The following is a 6,523-nucleotide window of genomic DNA, read 5'->3' as shown; positions in this document are numbered from 1 at the left end:
TTTCTCTTTTGTTATAACCACCTACCTGGTATTTACACCACTGAATTAAAAAAAAATAACCATTGACTTATTGTATTCTCTGCTTGTACTATTAAAAAAACCCATTACCATATTGCAACATGAATTTCCAGGTAACCTAAATCCGCATTCTATGACTGTGTCACTCACACTTGGCTCCAGAATAAACTTCCTTAGTCCCTTGAGGTAAGAGGCGGGGTTTGAGTTAATACCAGCCACTAGGGTTTAGGAGAGTTTGTGTCACCCGTGAGTGCTTAGGAGCTAGAACATCACCCTTCACAGCAGCTTCTGTTAACTGGATCATTCATTTGTTTATTTCGTGGCTCTGAGGATTGAAAACAGGGCCTTGGGTAGCACTTTATACTAAGCTGTGCTCCTAGATCCTGTTTAATTTAATTTAATTTAACTTAATTTATGTCTACGAGTGTTTTGTCTGTATGTATGTCTGTGCACCATGTGTATACCTGGTGCCTGTGGAGGAGGTCAGAACAGGGTATTGGATCCCTTGGTACTGGAGTTACAGACAGTTGTGAGCTGCTGTATGGGTGCTGGGAATTAACTTGGGTCCCCTGGAAGTGCAGATGGTGCTCTTAACCACCAAATCATTTTTCCTCCCATTTTTTTTAAAGACAGGTTCTCAAAGTGTACACATGGAGGGACCCGTGGGTCCAGCTGCATATGTAGTGGAGGATGGCCTTGTCAGGCATCAATGGGAGGAGAGGCCTTTGGTCTTCTGAAGGATTGATGCCCCAGTGTAGGGGAATGCCAGGGCAATGAGGTAGGAGTGGATGGGTGGGGGTGGGGGGGGGAGCATCCTCATAGAAGCAGGGGGAAGTGGGATGGAATGGGGATTTGCAGAGGGGAAACCTGGAGAGGGGATAACATTTGAAATGTAAATAAATAAAATATCCAATAAAAAAAAAGACAGGTTCTCACTCTATAGCCTTGTATAATCTAGAACTCACTATGTAGACAGATTGACCTGGAACTCACAGTGACTTGTCTGTCTCTGCCCTCCAAATGCTGAGATTAAAGTGTGGACCACCGTGCTCAGCCACTGTGTAGCCCTGGCTGTCTTTGAACTTACAATCAATCTGTCTTCACCGACCCAGTCCTGGGATCACCACACCCAGCTACTTAATTGTGATTCTTAACACAACTTTGTGGATCATGGCTCTATATGAGAATCTGGTAAAAATCATGGATCATATCACGGGAGAGAAAATGTTAGGAGGTGCAACCATTTACATGTAATGCCAGAAATGTCTGAGCTCCCAGGAGTCTAAGCAGGAGCTCATTCGGGGTACTGCCTCCTCTTTAAATAATCAGTTGATAGAGTATACCTGAAAGAACGCTTGTTGCTTAGGAGAGACTAAACAAACACCACATAATCTACTGGCTTTCTACATTGCAAGCAGAAAAGGCTCCATGCTGACCCCAGGACGTCTATCTGTAGCTTCCCCTTATATTTAGTTTTGACAATCTGTCATGATCAAGTGACAGAGACACCTCTGAGCAGAGAACATCATCCTTGACACGTCTTTCAGGTGGCCTGCTGAACCTTGTTTGGACACATATGGCCTTTCCAAACAGACAGACAGACAGATGGACAGATAGGCACAAACCCAACAAAAAGCCTTCCCTTTCTTGTTGGACTCTTCCATGGAGTCCTGAGTGTGCTGCTACCCAATCAGGTGGAGTGTTCTGTTGATGTCCCTGTCTCTGCTCCCTATATGAGATCGACGACATTAATCCTCAGGCCCGTCTCTGTGTCTGTATTTTGGCAAACTGTGTGGTACCCACTCTCCAGACAGGGCTGGAGATCTGCCTTATGTCATCCCTTCAGATCCAGGGCGATGGGAACCGTTTCCTCCCTACCTACATCTGTGCGTGCAGCCCGCTTTGTTATATGTTTAAGTGCAAAATGGGATGTTGGAGGCTGGCTGAAATCCAATTTATCTGAGCCACATTAGCAGTTAACCTGGAGGATTCAGGTACCTTGGATTGTGTTTTTATAGCCCTGTTACCAGGATTGGCTTGTGTGCTGTGTAAAGCAAGTAAATGAACTGGATAATCGCCATATTTCTATTCTACTCCGTGCTGTGTAGCCCGTGCCTCTGGAAGCAAAAGTTCTCTCTACAACAAAGTCACTTCTCAAGAACAATTATGCCCCCTGGGGGTGAATATCTCTGTCACTGTGTGCCAAGGATGACTAAACAAATTGGCTCTGAATCACCTTTCCTTCATTTAACTCTCATTTGATGTTTTTCCTGCTGCAGATCAAAGAAGATGGCAAAAGGACACTCTAAAACAAACAAACAAACACCCCAACAACAACAACAACAACAGTCAAACAAATAAACAACTGCCATGCTAATTGCACTCCCTCCCCCCAGCTAATGGAAACACCTTCACAACGATGGAAAAAACAATGGTCCAGGCATTATTTAATTATTCTACCTCTGCTTTTTAAATATCTGCATCAGTGAGTTTATGTATCAAATGTTAATGTGGATTAAGATCAACCAGGGGTCGCGCTAAGAGGTCTATCTTGACTCAGGGGTCTGGTGACACGGGGAGTCTACATTTTGGACAAACTCCTAGCCACATGGTTGCTGCTGGGCTGTGAGCAGACCTTGGAGATGTGAGATGGACCTGTTTGTGAGGTAGCTGTGCACATCCATGAGGCCACCCATACAGGACACCTATCACCCAGGGCCTCTTGTAGCTCCTCTCCTGGCTACGCTGACTGCTTCTTATAGCTCAGCTCTGCTTTCTTTCAGCTGGTGGTGAGTGGAAAGGCACTGGTCTCGAGAGAAGAGTAAATAGGTTTTAGTAGAGTCAAGGAAGATTCCACCTAACTGCAAGCTATCACCCACTAAGAAACGCCATTGCCTGCAAGTCCTTATTGCCCCCTCAGTAGTTAAAAGTTCTAAGTAGAAAATCATTTGTCACTCAAAATCTAGAGCAGACTAGGAAAGTGGACTCGGGAATGTAAATTCCCTGAGCCTTATAGTTTTGATTCCGCAAGGTAGCAAGGAGCAATCATGTGGAGCTTGTGTAAGACGTGAATGTGGTGCTGGTCACACCCACGTATTCTGTCTTCACCCTCCCTTAGTGCCTTAGCTTGTTCGCTGTCTCTCAGAAAAACCCCCGGAACTCTTTCCTGGAGCCAACTGAGGAGAGATGAGCAACGGACGCATGTAAACATTTATCGTTTCCATCCCAAGTGCCTGGTATCTCTGAGCAACTGCTAGTAGCTGTGCTTCTTCAATAACAGAGTAAACCATTAGCCTTTGTGAGTTTCTTCTTCACCTCTCAGTGACCGGGGCCAGATCTCCTCATCTCAAGTTCTCTGCTATTCTGTGGTTCTAAGAACCCAGAGAAGTAGAAGCAGTCAACATTGTACCTGCCTGTGGCTTTTTACCCCTGAACACAAAGGCCTTTGTTAGTCCTTTTTGTTTCATGGCAGGCAGAAATGGGTCTCTCTCTCTCTCTCTCTCTCTCTCTCTCTCTCTCTCTCTCTCTCTCTGTGATGGTCACAGGATGGTAAGTGAGGAATGAATGTTTCCCTCTATTTCCTGTTGGAACACTGCCTGTTTTGTGTTTTATTTTCAAAAGGAAAAAAAATGGTTTATGACAAAGAATCCTGCCTTGGAGAAATGGCTTGGTTGCTGAAGTGCTTGCCGGGCAAGCAGGAAGACCTGTGTTCCATTTGCAGAATCCTGAGAAGTAAGGCAGGTTGGGCGTGCACATGCATGTGACCCTTGTGGTGGGGAGGCTGGGGCAACAGATCCCTGGAATCCACTGCTCAGCCGGCCTAGCTGATGTGGGGTCCCCCAGGTCAGTGAGAGACCCTATAACAGAGAGAGAGAGAGAGAGAGAGAGAGAGAGAGAGAGAGAGAGAGAGAGAGAGAGAGAGAGGAAGGACATTTGAAGTTGACTTCTAGCCTCCATTTGTACCCATGTATACATGTGTTCATGCACAAAGAATTCCCACATGCGAAAGTGAGACAGTGGGAAGGAGAGTCCATCTTGTCACTTCTCTTCGTCTCTTCTTCTCTGAGTGTGACATGGAGACCCATCACCCTAACGTCAGTTCCCCAAGGTTCAGCTTTCAAAATCGTTATGTTTCTGTGTAAATGGTGATGTTAGGCAGCTGAATTGAGGAAGTATGCTGTTTAAGGGCACGCGTAAACCTGTGTTGGACCGGGGACTCGAGAAATGAATATAGGGAAACTGTTCCATATTGGGGGCGGTGAGGGACGTAGGCGTGGCCCGAGCACTGCACTCAGCTGGTTTAATCTCACTGCTTTTCCTGTGTGGGGACTGGGGATTAGCTGTTTGTAATGAAGACCAGGACTCATTGGCTTAGCTTGAAACAAGAATGAGAGGTGGGTGGGTAGGAAGGGAGGGAGGGAGAGAGAGAGAGAGAGAGAGAGAGAGAGAGAGAGAGAGAGACAGCACCAGTTTTCATTCTTGAGGTCTGGTGGGCAGGAAATGAAGCAGAGCACGGGGAGTGGGTGATGGATGACCGGAGGGGACTCCTCTGTCCTTGTACAGTATCCGTTCACATTGGATTGGCTTTGGAAGTCCCAATCTGCAAACTACAGGGGCTGGGCTAAGATTCTAAATCAAGTCTTTCTCTGTTGCTTGCCTTGCGTGTCGGGGAAGTGCTTAGGCACTGAGTGAAAGAGCAACCCTAGATTTTACATGGCTCAGGAGAGCATAAGTCCTTCTGTAGCTGTTAGGCAAATGGCTTTGCACTTCATCCTATATATGCACATATGTATATACATGTGTGTGTGTATGTTTTATATATATATATATATATATACATATATACACATATGGATATATGTATGTGTATATATGAATGTATGAGTGTATGTATGTATGTATGTATGTATGTATATATTATCTCTTTGTCTTTCTCTCTCTTTACACACACACACACACAGTCTCCCTTTCCCTTTTCTTACTGAAGACCAAATATGGGGTGTTCCTTTGGAGAATGTTGTTGTGAAGGCTGCTGTCTAGTTGAGTCGCTTCTGAAGCAAGAACAGTCAGTGTCATTAATTTCCCCCTGTGCCGTGTGGGCTGTGGAACATGATGAATCGCATTGCCACTTCAAAATGGGAGCCTTCCGAGGCAGGTGGCTGAGTGGGCTGGCGAGAGGCTTGGGAGGGTTAAGACGCTGTGCTGTCAGCAGCAGGGCCACCCTTGCGTAGATGGATGGCATTCTGAAACAGAATCTGAGGGGCTGGGGCTGCAGTCCAGATGGAGAGCGGCAGCTAAACCCGAGACCTGCTGTGGGCTCCTGAGTTATGGTCGATCAAGGTCTGATGAGTGGGTGGCTAGAAGACCACCCAGGATGGAGAAGGGACCAGAGATTGTAGTGTACATGGGAGAGATCAAAGATCAAGCTCATTTAGCAGCCAAAGAGCAATCTCTGGTCTTGTCTCTGTCTTATTTATTAACTTCAGTTCTTCCAAGACTGTAGGGAAGGATTTGGAATGGTTCCATACGACTTCCAAGGAGGAAATGGAGCCCGTTTTGGCTCTGTGGAAGAGAAAAGTTGAGGTAGAAAAGGCAGCTTCCTGGGAAAGTGAATTTCTGTCACTTCCAGGGGAATGTGGAGGCCAGGATGCATTTGGCCCAGGTGACCTCTAGAGACCTTTAGATGATGTCAGCCAAAGATTCTATGGCTTTTCATCACCTCGCTTCTCAAATGGCAAGTCACAGGCAGTTTCTGGCCCGGATAAAACTACCTGTCCTGCCTGGGACAGACACTAATTTCCTGTGGAAGTGGAGCCATGAAAGGATTGTCTTGACTTGTTTACTGTTTCCCCTTTCAGAAATTAGAGGATGAAAAAGGATGCATAGTTTCTATGCAGCCCAGTTTAGAGGACAGAACATAGAGTTTAGAATTGGATTCTATCTTGAACATGTCCTTTTTATGTAGTTTTAAGCAAACACCAGACCTTTAGCGAGTAAACTGTGGCTGTTGTGTTCCCTTTATGTCATTGTAAGCATTAGCTGAGGAGATAGGGACAGTGGTGGTGACAAGGCCTGGCACCAAGCTCACTCAACAGGTGGAAGATACGCCGTGACAATGGAAAGTAACAGTGCTGGGGCCAGGAATGACTTCAAAGACAAGGCTAACTCACATGCACAGCAAACCTTTGCTGGGGTTAGGCATGACTCAAAGACAAGGCTAGCTCACATGCACAGCAACCCTTTGTCTGGGGGTAGGAATGACTCAAAGACAAGGCTAGCTCACATGCACAGCAAACCTTTGGGCGTAGGAATGACTTAAAGACAAGGCTAGCTCACATGCACAGCAAACCTTTGCTGGGGTTAGGCATGACTCAAAGTCAAGGCTAGCTCACATGCACAGCAAACCTTTGCTGGGGTTAGGCATGACTCAAAGACAAGGCTAGCTCACATGCACAGCAAACCTTTGCTGGGGTTAGGCATGACTCAAAGACAAGGCTAGCTCACA

At 46.1% G+C, this 6,523-nt stretch overlaps 1 long non-coding RNA gene across 1 annotated transcript in view; it reads left to right on the top strand.

Moving 5' to 3' along the window:
• Nucleotides 1-2,717: 2,717 nt before the first annotated feature.
• Nucleotides 2,718-6,523, top strand: part of LOC110290712 — a 16,350-nt gene continuing 12,544 nt past the window's right edge. The window contains exon 1 of the long non-coding RNA XR_002377501.1: nucleotides 2,718-2,807. This is a non-coding gene — a long non-coding RNA (uncharacterized LOC110290712). The remainder of the gene's footprint in view (nucleotides 2,808-6,523) is intronic.

Source organism: Mus caroli, chromosome 3, assembly GCF_900094665.2.
Source record: "Mus caroli chromosome 3, CAROLI_EIJ_v1.1, whole genome shotgun sequence".
NCBI lineage: Eukaryota > Metazoa > Chordata > Mammalia > Rodentia > Muridae > Mus > Mus caroli.
Note: the sequence above shows the minus strand (reverse complement) of the source record. Positions and strands in the feature narration are given on the sequence as shown.